The following is a 16,401-nucleotide window of genomic DNA, read 5'->3' as shown; positions in this document are numbered from 1 at the left end:
GTTTTCTTTCTTTCCTCCACGGCGACCTGATACGGGTGCAAGGAGGCTCGAGAGTTACCACCACCATTGCTCCTCCCTGCCCTTTGCTGAATTATGCTTCATCGCATATCATTTTCCATGGCAGAATTTGTTGTTGATGTTCCATAATCGATCAATCCACTTCTCAGTGCTTAGATAATCTTCGTACGGGTAGGAACTAGGAATTTGGATATACAAATCAGTACTACTAATTTAGCGTGGACAACATCGTGCTTTGTTTATTCACTTTTACAAGTTAAACTTAAACTGGCAAAGTGGTTACTGATTTATCTTATCCCTGTTAGTCAAAGCTTATGAAATGTGACTTGCCAAGTTTTTGCTGAATGTATTGTTAAAAAAAAGATCCAAAGAAATGATTATTTGGCATCAAATTAAGTACGTACTGTCCTGCATGAACTTTGTTGTGTTTACCCTCTTCTGTAATTTTTATATGCTTTATCAACTATATCTCCCGATGTTATAAGTATTACCTTGCAGGCTGATACTATTACACTGAGTAAGACATACATGTTTAAGTGAAGAGAAAGCATCCTACCAGCGATTATCTCCCATTCTTTTGGTTGACCAATTTCATACAAGAATCCTTTGTACTTATCATCTTATTTATGAGTATTATGACACTTGATGACATGATTCTTTAGTGTAATATTCAGATTGTTCGGAAAGAAACAGCTAACATCCAGCTGACAGCATCATAAGCATTGTTTCCCCTTACGAACGGTGCCATGTAAAGGGACTAGCTACACCTACTGATTAATAATACAAAGATTATGATTCCCTGGAAGTTGGGATTGCATCTCTATTTTGCGGCCACTTCAGTTCTTTGTTTTAATATTGCAGGATTGGTCATCTGATAACCCTAAAAGGTGCTCTTTATTATCAAAACAAACCATACTACAATAGACAAAAATTGACCAGCTGATAGATAACTAGGTTTTATTTTTCTGAATGTTGTATTCATCGACTCTAGCATGGAAGAACAGAGTATGACCAGTGTGTTTGGAATATCAGTGAGGGCCTTGTTCTATTCTTTTTGGTTAGTTTGATTTATTTAGGTTCTGCTCTGGTTTATATAATCTGAATTTTCACTCGGTGACAATGTTAATTGTAAGTAAACTGAACCATTTGAATCTACTTTATGTTGCTACCAATTATATTCAATTAATTTCTTTATTATTTACTCAAGATGGGCATAATCAAACTAGGCAGGCTTCTCATAGTATTACTCTGTAGTACGATAAAATGGGAATCTTGCAAACATAAAACCATCTTAACATCCATGTTTGTGTCTATATCTTTATGAGCTATCATATAACCCAACCATCAAAATAGATGGGCGCAGCAACGCGCGCCATCAATGATCTAGTATTCTCTTATATCTGATGAAGTGATATGTGGCGCCATCTCGGATGGCAACAATGTCATCAATTTCAGCATACTCTTAACATATCACTTCTGTAGGATGAAAATCTTGAAACCTCTGTAATGCTTAGTGAAGACCTTTCTGACGAGGGAAATGCATGTTGCAGTATCTAATTTACTATAAAATGCGGCGAATATCTGATCTCTGCTAAACACTGGTGAATACTCCCTCAGCAAAAATCAGTCGACAGCTAGAAACTTCTTCCGCTTACTGCCAATTTTGTAAGCTCCTCAAGTGTATGGTTGTTAAGGTTCCAAATATGTGTGAATTGTAACTCTTGCATTGGCTGCTTTTACGAAACTATAATTTTGATGTCTCAGTGTTTGGCTCGCCCCACTGATGTTCATTGGAAGGCTATGAAGAGAATTCTTCGGTTTGTGAAGGGAAATGTGTCTGCCCAGCTAACCATTCGGTGCTCGTCATCAACCTTGTTGGGTGTATGTATGGTTGCAGATTGGGCAGACTGCGTTGATGATGGGAGGTCAAATGGCGACTTTATTGTGGTTTATTTGTACCAAATCTTATCCCATGGAATGCACACAAGCAACGAACAATGAACCAGTTCCTGGATCTTCAAAGCATCTCTAGCCGCGCCCCCAACAGGCCTCCCCAAGGCCATTTTTTAGTACCGGCGTCAAAAATTCGGCCCAGTCGCGCCCCAGGAGCCCATTTTCACTGGTTAGACCCGAAACTGGCGCCGGCGGACCCAGGCTGAACCCGGGGCGCCAGGGAAACTGATTTTGGCGTGAACGGGAATGGGCCCGCCGAGTCAGCGACACGCCGCTTCGTCGTCCTCATCGCCTCGCTTCCCGTGGGAATTAACCTTCCATTGATGCCTCACGGGCGGCGCAGTGAAGGCACCGCGACGCGCGTCCCGCCCGCTCCCGTCACACGGCACCCGACGGGCAGCTTCTCACCGCCCCGCGTCGGCTGTAAAAGCCGACCTCCCCGCCGGTGAACGCCACAGCCACCACAACTCACCACCTCTCTCGCCTCGTCTCGCCACAGAAGCCACTCTCTCCCTCTTCCCCCGCCAACGAACAATGGCCGAGCGTTACCCAGGCGACGCCGCGGCGGCGAACGGCTTCAGCCGATGCCATCTGCGCGAGGGCAAGGCGCGCCTCCTCTACGAGGCCGACTACCTGGCGCCCCCAGACATGTTGGTGCCGGGCTCATGGAGGCTGAGCGTCGGCGGCGTCCAGTGCCCCTGGTGCCCATCGGGGCTGAACGGCGCGCCGAGATCGCGCGCATCCGTTCGCCGCTATCGGAGGCGCAGTGGAACGAGCCGAGGTACGCCGCCGTCAGCCACACGCTGTGGATGATGTACTTCGACCGCCACCACGCCGACCAGGTCGCCTCCGCAAACGGCGCCATCCCCTGCGTCCGCCTCAATGCCGACGGGCGGCGCGAATGGTGGGGCGGGCCCGACCGCACCCTCAAAGCCGTCCTCGACCACATCGAGACCGGAAACACGCCGCGCCTCGAGTACCCGGCGCCCCCGTCCTTCTCTAGCCGCTGTGGTAGTTCCTGGATGCCGCGGTGAATGGAGGCGGCAACCTCCTCATCGTAGGGTTCCGGTTCGCGCTCCTCTGGGTCACCGGCGCTCCGCTCTGTCAAGCCGGAGCCGCAGGAGACGCCGCTTGGGCGCCACACCCACAGCGGCACCCTCGTCATCAACGAGGGCGGCCACCCTCCCTTGTTCCCTCCGCCTCGTCCGGCCGAAGACCGAGCCAGGGTTGCTCCCCGTCAAGAAGGAGCACACGGAGATGGCCACCGACGACGAGACCGCCCTCAAAGTGGGCGAAGGCGGACTACGTCCGCAAGCAGGTGGAGCACCAGCGCCGGGCCTACGAGGAGATCAAAGCTCGGCGCCGCGGACGCGACGAGGACGGTGTCGTCGTCCTCGATAGCGACGAGGAGGAGGACGCGCGCGGGCCGTCCAACCCCCCACGCATCGGTGACCCTGGTCAGGGGTGCAGCAGGGATGGCGGCAGCTCGGGCGGGACACAGGGCGGCGGCGGCGACAACGACGAGGACGACCGCGACTACACCCGGTTCTACAGGCTCCTCGACATGTAGAAGGCGGGCGGCGGCAGCGGCGTAGTAGGGCTAGGCGTAGTTGTTTTCTGTTTCGTACAAATTTGAATGAAATCACCGAATTTGTGCCGTGTTTGTACAAATTTGATTCAAATCACGCGAGTTTGCGCTGTGTTTGTGCCATGTTTGCACTGATTTTGGGGGCAACTGGGAACACAATCGCCCCCACGCCGAAATTAAATGTCGGTTCGGCCCCAGACGGCGCCTTTTCGGCGTCCTGGGGGGCCGAACGGCTGGAGATGCTCTTAGCCTCGCGTGGCTGCTGTGCATCTGGACGCAGATACACGGGACTCATCACCTAGTCCTGGGAGAAGGATGGTACACTAGTAGAAAAAGGGTCTAATATCAAGCACATTAGTGACGGTTTGCTTTTGAGCCGGCACTAATGTGTGCATTAGTGCCGATTCCAACGGCTAGCCCGCCGCTTTCATTAGTACCGGTTCGTGGCCGACCTTTAGCACCGGTTCGTGCCACGGACCGGTACTAAAGTGAGTGGTGGCAGGATGTTGTCAGTCCGGGGCCCCTCCAGCACCTTTAGTACCGGTTCGTGGCACAAACCGGTGCTAAAGGTCGTCGTACATAAACCCTTCGTCCACTCGAGCTCGCTCTGTTCTTCCCCTTTCCCCTCTCCTCTCTGTTCTTCCCCTCTACCTCTCGAGCTCATCACACATTTTGCCCAAATTTTGTCAAGATTTGAAGGCCCCCATCCATTCAAATGATCAAAAAGGTTAGCAACTTTGTCCTTTCATCTCTCATTGCTAGATTAGCTCTTGCAATGCTTTGTATAGTGATTAATTTATGAGTTTAGTAATTTGGGAGGAAATATATGTGCTAGTATTTGATTTATATGCAATTTGAGGTCAAAAATAACACTTGGTTTGCATATGTAGGTGTGGTTTACTTAGTGCCTTCTAAATCTCCGTCGTAACCACAGTCGATCGCCCGCACCGTTCCGTCGCCGGCACCACCTTGTGGTGAGCCTCTTGTTCATGAATGTTTTACATTACCAAATTGATGTTTGTGTGATTTGGATATATAGTTACTCGTATAATTATCTTACCCGTACGTTGTTTGTTATACATGGTGCCATGGTTTTGATATCCGTCCCGGTCGGCCCTCGTCCTTGTTATGATTCGGATGTGGTATATTCTCTTTTAAAAGTAGTTGTTGCATTTCGTGTTTATGACAAATTATGTCCATCAAGTTGACATAGATATTTTTGTCCAGGAGGTTTGTGAACCGGAAATTCCAACCGACCCTATTGTCGAGAGGTTAAATTTAGTTGAAAGAGAAAACGAGTATTTGAAAGAAAAATTGAAAAGAATTGAGGGGGGGGGGAGATGGAATTGGAGTTGCATGTTGCCGATGTCGTCGATGATCACAAGATCAAGATGGAGAAAATGCGCTTGAAGATTAGAAAGATTAGAAAATATGCCATTGATAGTGAGGCTTGGTATCATTATGTTGTTGGATCAATTGTTACCTTAGTTGCAATCTTGATCGCATTTGTTGTTGCATTTAAATGCTTTAGCTAGAGAGTTATTTGTTTGTTGCATTTAAGTCTTGTATGAACTTTATGTATGAACTTGTATTAATTTGGTCTTTTCGGTGTTGTGTAATGAAGATGAGCCGACAATGGATGTACGATGACCGATGCTCTCCCGAGTTCATTAATGGCGTGCAAACTTTTCTGCTTGCAGCTGAGGCAAACAAGCGAGCGGATGGTTTTATGCCTTGTCCATGTTTTGTCTATAAGAATGATCACAATTACTCTACGTCAAGAACCATTCACGTCCACCTATTTAAGTCCGGTTTCATGCCACACTATAATGTTTGGACCAAGCACGGAGAAAGAGGGGTTATGATGGAAGACAATGAAGAAGAAGAGGACGACGACAGCTATCCTGGCCATGGGTTCCCTGAATACGATGATACAACAATGGGGGAAGAAGCTGAGCCGGCAATGCGGGAAGAAGCTGAAGAAGAGGCATCAGATGAGCCCGCTGGTGATCTAGGTCGGGCCATTGCCGATGCAAAGAGAAACTGCGCAAGTGATTTGGAGAAGAAGTTGCAGCGCATGTTAGAGGATCACAAGAAATTGTTGTACCCGAATTGCGAAGCTAACAAGAAAAAGTTGGGCACCACACTGAAATTGCTGCAATGGAAGGCAGAGAATGGTGTATCTGACAAGGGATTTGGAAAGTTGCTGGTAATGATAAAGAATATGCTTCCAAAGGACAATGAATTGCCCGAGAGTACGTACGAAGCAAAGAAGGTTGTCTGCCCTCTAGGGTTAGAGGTGCAGAAGATACATGCATGCCCTAATGACTGCATCCTCTACCGCGGTGAGTACGAGGATCTGAACACTTGCCTGGTATGTGGTGCATTGCGCTATAAGATCAGGCGCGATGACCCTGGTGATGTCGAGGGCGAGCGACCCAGGAAGAAGATTCCTGCCAAGGTGATGTGGTATGCTCCTATAATACCACGGTTGAAACGCTTGTTCCAAAACAAAGAGCATGCCAAGGCAATACGATGGCACAGAGAAGACCGTAAGAAAGACGGAAAGTTGAGAGTACCCGCTGACGGGTCGCAGTGGAGAAAAATCAAGAGAAAGTACGGGAAGGAGTTTGCAGATGATTCAAGGAACGTATGGCGTGGTCTAAGCGTAGATGGCATTAATCCTTTTGGGGAGCAGAGCAGCAACCATAGCACCTGGCCTGTGACTCTATGTTTGTATAACCTTCCTCCTTGGTTGTGCATGAAGAGGAAGCTCATTATGATGCCAGTGCTCATCCAAGGCCCTAAGCAACCCGGCAACAACATTGATGTGTACCTAAGGCCATTAGTTGAAGAACTCTTACAACTGTGGAATGGAACAGGTGTACGTGCGTGGGATGAGCACATGGGGGAAGAATTTGACCTAAAGGCCTTGCTGTTTGTGACCATCAATGATTGGCCTGCTCTTAGTAACCTTTTAGGATAGACAAACAAGGGATACCGCGCATGCACGCACTGTTTGGATGATACCGACAGTATATATTTGGACAATTGTAGGAAGAATGTGTACCTAGGACATCTTCGATTTCTTCCGAGCAGGCATCCCGTAAGAAAGAAAGGCAAGCATTTCAAAGGTGAGGCGGATCACCGGACGAAGCCTCGCCACCGTACTGGTGTTGATGTACATGATATGGTCAAGGATTTGAAGGTAGTCTTTGGAAAGGGTCCTGGCGGACAACCTGTTCTGAATGACGCTGACGGACGCGCACCCATGTGGAAGAAGAAATCTATATTTTGGGACCTTCCCTATTGGAAAGACCTAGAGGTCCGCTCTGCAATTGACGTGATGCACGTGACGAAGAATCTTTGTGTGACCCTGCTTGGCTTCTTGGGCGTGTATGGAAAGACAAAAGATACGTCTGAGGCACGGGAGGACCAGCAACGTATGCATGGAAAATACGGCATACATCAGGGTCATGCCAGCTACGCTCTTACCAAGGAAGAGAAGGAAATCTTCTTTGAATGCCTGCTCAGTATTAAGGTACCGTCTGGCTTCTCGTCAAATATAAAGGGAATAATAAACATGGCAGAGAAAAAGTTCCAGAACCTAAAGTCTCATGACTGCCACGTGATTACGACGCAACTGCTTCCGGTTGCATTGAGGGGGCTTCTACCGGATAACGTTCGATTAGCCATTGTGAAGCTATGTGCATCCTCAATGCAATCTCTCAGAAGGTAATCCATCCAGAAATCATACCAAGGTTAGAGAATGATTTGGTGCAATGTCTTGTTAGTTTCGAGTTGGTGTTCCCACCATCCTTCTTCAACATCATGACGCACGTCCTAGTTCACCTATGCGAAGAGATTAACGTTTTGGGTCCTGTATTTCTACACAATATGTTCCCCTTTGAGAGGTTCATGGGAGTCTTAAAGAAATATGTTCATAACCATGCTAGGCCAGAAGGAAGCATCTCCAAGGGCCATGAAAATGAGGAGGTGATTGAGTTTTGTATTGACTATATTCCTGACCTTAAGCCGATTGGTGTTCCTGAATCATGGCATAAGGGCAGAATCGATGGAAAAGGCACGCTAGGAGGGGATCAAATAATATGTATGGACGGACATTCTCTCACTAAAGCACACTACACAGTTCTACAGAATTCCGCCTTGGTGGCTCCGTATATGGACGAACACAAGAATTTTCTACGCTCCAAACACCCGGAGTGGTCTGATGACTGGATTACACGTGAACAAACCAGGAGTTTCGCCGACTGGTTGCAGACACGTACCATGCATGACGCCTCTATTGAAGATGACCCGTACTCGCTATCTCAGTTACCATCTTCGAATATAATGACTTTCAAAGGGTACGAGATAAATGGTAATACATTTTATAAGATCGCCCAAGATAAGAAGAGCACGAACCAAAACAGTGGTGTCTGCTTTGATGCAACAAGCAAGACAGGAAAAGAAACATATTATGGTTACATAGAGGAGATATGGGAACTTGACTATGGAAGTGGTTTGAAGGTGCCTTTGTTTCCGTGCAAATGGGTCAATATGACACGAGGCGGGGTAACGGAAGACCCGCAGTATGGAATGACAACAGTGGATCTCAACAATCTTGCGTATGCAGACGAACCATTCGTCGTAGCTAATGATGTGGCACAGGTTTTCTATGTGAATGACATGTCTACCAAGCCGAGAAAAAGAAAAGATAAGAAAGGGAATGCATCATATGATGAGCCAAAGCGCCACATAGTTCTTTCTGGGAAGAGAAACATCGTGGGAGTGGATGACAAGACATACATGTCAGAAGATTATGAAAATTTTGATGAAATTTCTCCATTCAGAGTGAATATTGACCCGAGCATCCAGTTAAATGATGAAGATTTTTCATGGCTACGACGCAAAGGGACACACGCGAAGAAAAAGTTTCACACCCAAAGATCTGGGATGTGATTGGCTTCACTATCATCACTTTCTTCTGTGTTTTCACACCTAGGAGGGAATCTCTGTAATAGTTAGGGTAGCTAGTTATGTGTTTTGGCATTTGAAACGCGAAGAAACTTTATGTGCAAACAAATTCTTTCATGCATTTACTGATTTTTTTAGCTAAATGACCCTGAAATTGAAAAGCATTTCAAATGAACTCAGAAAAGGTTGAAAGTTGGCATGGTATCATAATTTCACCCACATAGCATGTGCCAAAAAGTAGAGAGGGTTACCGCAAAAACTGGATGCACTTCGTGTACAAAATGGACAATCTCTTTCGAAGTATCAGGGTTTTGGATGAAAACTCATCCGTTACAAAGGCATTTCATTTTTAAGTAACCTAAGCATTACCAAATTGAATATAATGGTAAAACACACTAATATTAAACATAAGAAAAAAGAATCACTGAAAAATCTATTTTCAAAGTTAAGTTATTCACAAACTAGTGATTCACACAAATTTCAAATAATTCAAAATGTAAACTATTCAAATTTATAAACTGCCGGCACTAATAGAAAGTTTGTAATTTTTTGTACCTAAAGCAAAAATATTCACAAAGAAACTCTAAATACAGAAAAAAACAACTCAAAAATAAATAAAACAAAAATAAATAAAGCAAAAAAATAAGAAAACAAAAAAGCCCGCCTACTGGGCCAGAGCGGCCTGCATACGACTAGAAACCCAACCTATAGTTGGGCCAGGATGCAGGTCCGCACGGCAGCGCACATAGGCAGAGTAGGAGAGGTAGGCCCAGACGGCCTGCTATTGAGAGGAGCTCAATGCAGTGCCCGCGCCAGGGCTTATAAACTGGTCCTGGCGCTCCTAAACTAGCGAGGTGGGACTAAACTTCTGCGCCCCTCGCCTGGCAGCGCACACCCTTTAGTACCGGGTCGTGGCACCAACCGGTACTAAAGGGTGGTCTTTAGTACCGGTTGGTGCTACCACCCAGTACTAAAGGTGGGCGCTTCCCGCCGCTTCGCCTGGCCAAAACAGAGTACCGGTTGGTGCCCCCAACCGATACTAAAGGTGTGTTCTATATAAGAAAACCCTTCAAAAAAATTCGACAGTTTCGTTCTCCTCTGCTTCTTCTCCTTTGCCCCGTTGCCGCCACCCCTCGTTGCCGCCCCCGTTGCCGTCCGTCACCGTCGCCGCCGCCCCCGGCGCCGTCCGTAGGCCCATAGGCAGAGTAGGAGAGGTAGGCCCAGACGGCCTGCTATTGAGAGGAGCTCAATGCAGTGCCCGCGCTGGGGCTTATAAACTTGTCCTGGCGCTCCTAAACTAGTGAGGTGGGACTAAACTTCTGCGCCCCTCGCCTGACAGCGCACACCCTTTAGTACCGGGTCGTGGCACCAACCGGTACTAAAGGGGGGTCTTTAGTACCGGTTGGTGCTACCACCCGGTACTAAAGGTGGGCGCTTCCCGCCGCTTCGCCTGGCCAAAACAGACCTTTAGTATCGGCTGGTGCCCCCAACCGGTACTAAAGGTGTGTTATATATAAGAAAACCCTTCAAAAAAATTCGACAGTTTCGTTCTCCTCTGCCCCGTTGCCGCCGCCCCTTGTCGCCGCCCCCGTCGCCGTCCGTCGCCGTCGCCGCCGCCCCCGTCGCCGTCTGGTCGCCTCGCCGTCCCCGTCCCCGTCCCCGTCCCCGTCCCCATCGTCCCCGTCACCGCACCCCGCCCAGTCGCCGCGCCCCGCCCCGCCCCCGGCCTCCCATCGTCCCCACCCGGCCCGTCCCCATCGTCCCCGTCGCCTTGCCCCGACCCGTCGCCGTCGCCGCCCCCCGGTGAGCTCCTAGACAAAACATCATGTCCCTAGTAAGCCTCTAATAGACTAGCTCATTAATCAAAGATGGTTAAGTTTTCTAACCATAGTCATGTGTTGTCATTTGATGAACGAGATCACATCATTAGGAGAATGATGTGATGGACAGGACCCATTCATTAGCTTAGCATTATGATTGTTCAGTTTTATTGCTATTGCTTTCTTCATGTTAAATACATATTCCTTCGACTGAGATTATGCAACTCCTGGATACCGGAGGAATGCCTTGTGTGCTATCAAACGTCACAACGTAACTGGGTGATTATAAAGATGCTCTACAGGTATCTCCGAAGGTGTTTGTTGGGTTGGCATAGATCGAGATTAGGATTTGTCACTCAAAGTATCGAAGAGGTATCTCTGGGCCCTCTCGGTAATGCACATCATAAGAAGCCTTGCAAGCAATGTGAGTAATGAGTTAGTTGCGAAATGATGCATTACGGAATGAGTAAAGACACATGCCGGTAACGAGATTGAACTAGGTATGAAGATACCGACGATCGAATCTCAGACAAGTAACATACCGATGACAAAGGGAATAACGTATGTTGTCATAATGGTTCGACCGATAAAGATCTTTGTAGAACATGTGAGAGCCAATATGAGCATCCAGGTTTCACTATTGGTTATTGAACGGAGAGGTGTCTCAATCATGTCTACTAGTTCTCGAACCCGTAGGGTCCGCACGCTTAACGTTCGATGATGATTTTGTTATTATATGAGATATGTGATTTGGTGACCGATTGTTGTTCGGAGTCCCAGAGGAGATCACGGACATGAGTAGGAGTCTCGAAATGGTCGAGAGGTAAATATTGATATATAGGATGCTGGTATTCGGACAGTGTTCCCGGAAGCACCGAGTACTTATCGGGTCACCGGAAGGGGTTCCGGGCACCCCCGACAAAAGATATGGGCCTTATGGGCCAAGAGGGGAAACACATAAGCCACAAAGGGGCTGGTGCGCCCCCCCATATGGGCTGGTCAAATTGGAGAAGGAAAGGGGAAGGAGGAAAGGCAAAAGGGAATAGGATTCCCCCTTGCCCCTCTTCCCGTCCTACTCCGAATAGGAATAGGAAAGGGGGGAGGCCGAATTGGGAGGTGCCCAAGTAGGATTCCTCCTACTTGGGGCACCCCTTGGCTGCCTCTCCTCCCCTCCAACCTATATATATGAGGGGGGCACCGCTAGAACACACACCAACAATTGTTAGCCGTGTGCGGCGCCCCCTCCACAGTTTACGCCTCCGGTCATATTCACGTAGTGCTTAGGCGAAGCCCTGCGCGGATTACTTCACCATCACCGTCACCACACTGTCGTGCTGACGGAACTCTCCCTCAACACTTTGCTGGATAAAGAGTTCAAGGGACGTCATAGAGATGAATGTGTGCAGAATGCGGAGGTGCTGTACCTTTGGTGCTTGATCGGTCGGAACGAGAAGAAGTTCGACTACATCAACCGCGTTAACAAACGCTTCCGCTTTCGGTCTACGAGGGTACGTAGACATACTCTCCCCCTCTTGTTGTTATGTATCTCCTAGATAGATCTTGTGTGAGCATATGATTTTTTTTGAAATTGCATGCTATGTTTCCCAACTATGGCATCTGAGCTAGGTCTATGCGTAGATGATATGCACGAGTAGAACACAAAGAGTTGTGGGCGGTGATAGTCATACTGCTTACCACCAACGTCTTATTTTGATTCAACGGTATTGTTGGATGAAGCGGCCCGGACCAACCTTACATGACCACGTTCGTGAGACCGGTTCCACCGACAGACATGCAACTAGTTTTGCATAAAGGTGGCAGGCGGGTGTCTGTTTCTCCAACTTTCGTTGAATCGTATTTGACTACGGCCGATCCTTGTTGAAGGTTAAAACAGCAAACTTGACGAAACACCGTTGTGGTTTTGATGCGTAGGTAAGAACGGTTCTTACTAGAAGCCCGTAGTGATACGTCTCCATCGTATCTACTTTTCCAAACACTTTTGCCCTTGTTTTGGACTCTAACTTGCATGATTTGAATGGAACTAACCCGGACTGACGCTGTTTTCAGCAGAACTGCCATGGTGTTATTTTTGTGCAGAAATAAAAGTTCTCGGAATGACTTGAAACTTCATGAAGAATATTTTTGGAATTTATAAAAAATACTGGCGAAAGAATCAAGGCCAGGGGGCCCACACCCTGTCCACAAGGGTGGGGGCGCGCCTATCCCCCTGGGCGCGCCCCCTGCCTCGTGGGCCCCCTGGAGCTCCACCGACCTCAACTCCAACTCTATATATTCACGTTCGGGAAGAAAAAAATCAGAGAGGAGGATTCATCGTGTTTTACGATACGGAGCCATCGCCAGGCGCTAAACTCTCTCGGGAGGGCTGTTTTGGAGTCCGTTCGGGGCTCCGGAGAGGGGAGTCCGTCGCCATCGTCATCATCGACCTTCCTCCATCACCAATTTCATGATGCTCACCGTCGTGCGTGAGTAATTCCATCGTAGGCTTGCTGGACGCTGATGGGTTGGATGAGATTTATCACGTAATTGAGTTAGTTTTGTTAGGGTTTGATCCCTAGTATCCACTATGTTCTGAGATTGATATTGCTATGACTTTGCTATGCTTAATGCTTGTCACTAGGGCTCGAGTGCCATGATTTCAGATCTGAACCTATTTTGTTTTCATGAATATATGTGAGTTCTTGATCCTATCTTGCAAGTCTATAGTCACCTACTATGTGTTATGATCCGGCAACCCCGAAGTGACAATAATCAGGACCACTCCCGGTGATGACCGTAGTTTGAGGAGTTCATGTATTCACTAAGTGTTAATGCTTTGGTCCGGTACTCTATTAAAAGGAGGCCTTAATATCCCTTAGTTTCCAATAGGACCCCGCCGCCATGGGAGGGTAGGACAAAAGATGTCATGCAAGTTCTTTTCCATAAGCATGTATGACTATTTTCGGAATACATGCCTACATTACATTGATGGATTGGAGCTAGTTCTGTGTCACCCTATGTTATAACTATTGCACGAGGAGTCGCATCCGACCTAATTATCCATCACCAATCCAATGCCTATGAGCTTTTCACATATTGCTCTTTGCTTAGTTACTTTACCGTTGCCATTGTTACAATTACTACAAAACTACTACTGTTACTTTTATTGCTATTACCGTTACTTCTAAACTACTTTACTACTAAATACTTTGCTGCAGATATTAAGTTATCCAGGTGTGGTTGAATTGACAACTCGACTGCTAATACTTGAGAATATTCTTTGGCTCCCCTTGTGTTGAATCAATAAATTTGGGTTGAATACTCTACTCTCGAAAACTGTTGCGATCCCCTATACTTGTGGGTTATCAAGACTATTTTCTGGTGCCATTGCCGGGGAGCATAGCTCTCTTTTTGAGTCACTTGGGATTTATATCTGCTGGTCACTATGAGGAACTTGAAAGACGAAAGAACTAAGATTTATCCCTCAACTACGTGGGGAGGTAAGGAACTGCCATCTAGCTCTGCACTTGATTCACCTTCTGTTTTGAGTAAACTTGCGACACCTAAACCTGCTTTTGCTATTAATTCTGATATGTCGCATGTTATTGATGATGTCACTTCTGCTATGCATGATACCTATGATGAAACTACTTCTATGCTTGATACTACTGTGCCACTAGGTGAATTTCTTGATGAACAACTTGCTAAGGCTAGAGAGAATGAAATTATTGAAACAAATAATATTGATGAAAGTGATGATGAAGATTCTCCCCCTAGATATGAATTGCCTGTTGTGCCTGAGGGTAATGTTATGGATGAAAAAACTGCTAGAGACTTTCTTGCTTGCAATGATAGGAATGATCTTAAGAAATTATTAGCTAAGCTAAAAGAAAAGTCTTTGAATGCTAGAATGAAATATGACCCTGCTTTTGCTACTTCACATATCTGTATTACTGATAAGGATTATGATTTCTCTGTTTATCCTGAGATAATTACTTTGGTTGAATCTGATCCTTTTTATGGCTATGAATCTGAGACTGTTGTGGCACATCTTACTAAATTAAATGATATAGCCACCCTATTCACTAATGATGAGAAAAGTCGTTACTATTATATCCTTAAGCTATTTCTGTTCTCATTAAAGGGTGATGCTAAAACATGGTTTAATTCTCTTGATCCTGGTTGTGTGCGTAGTCCCCAGGATATGAGTTATTACTTCTCTGCTAAATATTTCCCCTCTCATAAGAAACAAGCTGCTTTAAGGGAAATATATAATTTTGTGCAAATTGAAGAAGAGAGTCTCCCACAAGCTTGGGGGAGGCTTCTCCAATTACTTAATGCTTTGCCTGATCATCCTCTCAAGAAAAATGAAATACTTGATATCTTTTATAATGGACTAACTGATGCTTCCAGAGACCACCTGGATAGTTGTGCTGGTTGTGTTTTCAGGGAAAGAACAGTTGATCAAGCTGAATTGCTATTGAATAATATCTTGACTAATGAAAATAATTGGACACTTCCTGAACCAACTCCTAAGCCAACTCCGAAGAAAAGGGGTATTCTATTTCTCAGTCCTGAAGATATGCAAGAGGCAAAGAAATCTAAGGAAGAAAAAGGTATTAAAGCTGATGATGTTAAGAATTTGCCTCCTATTGAAGAAATAGATGGTCTTAATTTGCCGCATGTTAAGGAAATACATGGTCTTGATAACCCGACACATGTAGTAAAGGTAAATTCTCTCTATAGATTTGATGAAGGTGATATCCCTCGTTATAATTCTGCTAGCCAATGTTTAGATGAGTTTGATAATTTTATTGTCAAACAAGAAAACTTCAATGCTTATGTTGGTAGACAATTGAAACGTAATGCTTATATGATTGAACACTTGAGTGATTATATGTCTAGAGTTAAAGGTGAACTTAAACTCATTAGTAAACATGCTTCTATGGTTACCACTCAAGTAGAACAAGTGCTTAAAGCTAAAAATGATTTGCTCCATGAATTAAATAGTAAGAAAAATGATAATGCTGTTAGAGTTATGACTAAAATGACTCAGGAACCATTGTATCCTGAGGGCCACCTTAAGAGAATTGAGAAAGATTCTCAGAGAACTAATGTTGATGCAGCTAGTCCTTCTAAGAGGAAGAAAAAGAAAAATGATAGGAATTTGCATGCTTCTAGTGAACCTGTTGTAGACACACCTGAGAATCCCAATGATATTTCTATTTCTGATGCTGAAACACAATCTGGTAATGAACATGAACCTAGTGATATTGTTAATGATGATTTTCATGATGATTCTCCACCTAGCAATAATAATGATGTAGAAATCGAACCTGTTGTTGATCTTGATAACCCACAATCAAAGAATCAACGTTATGATAAGAGAGACTTTGTTGCTAGGAAGCACGGTAAAGAAAGAGAACCATGGGTTCAGAAACCCATGCCTTTTCCTCCCAAACCATCCCAAAAAAGGATGATGAGGATTTTGAGCGCTTTCCTAAAATGATTAGATCTATCTTCTTGCGTATGCGTTTTACTGATATCCTTAAAATGAATCCTTATGCTAAATATATGAAGGATTACCGGAAGCTGAAATTTCCACCATGCTTGCTAATTATACTTTTAAAGGTGGAATACCTAAGAAACTAGGAGATCCAAGAGTACCAACTATACCATGCTCCATTAAAAGAAACTATGTTAGAACTGCTTTATGTGATCTTGGAGCCGGTGTTAATGTTATGCCTCTCTCTTTATATCATAGACTTGATTTGAATAAGTTGACACCTACTGAAATATCTTTGCAAATGGCTAATAAATCAACTGCTATACATGTCGGTATTTGTGAGGATGTGCCTGTTGTGTTGCAAACGTCACTATCTTAACGGACTTTGTTATTCTTGATATTCCCGAGGATGATAGTATGCCGATTATCCTTGGTATACCCTTTTTGAATACTGCAGGGGCTGTCATTGATTGCAACAAAGGCAATGTCACTTTTCATGTTAATGGTAATGAGCATACGGTACACTTTCCGAGGAAACAACC

The sequence above is a fragment of the Triticum aestivum genome, chromosome 5A (genome assembly GCF_018294505.1).
Source record: "Triticum aestivum cultivar Chinese Spring chromosome 5A, IWGSC CS RefSeq v2.1, whole genome shotgun sequence".
Lineage (NCBI taxonomy): Eukaryota > Viridiplantae > Streptophyta > Magnoliopsida > Poales > Poaceae > Triticum > Triticum aestivum.
This window is presented reverse-complemented; position numbering follows the sequence as displayed.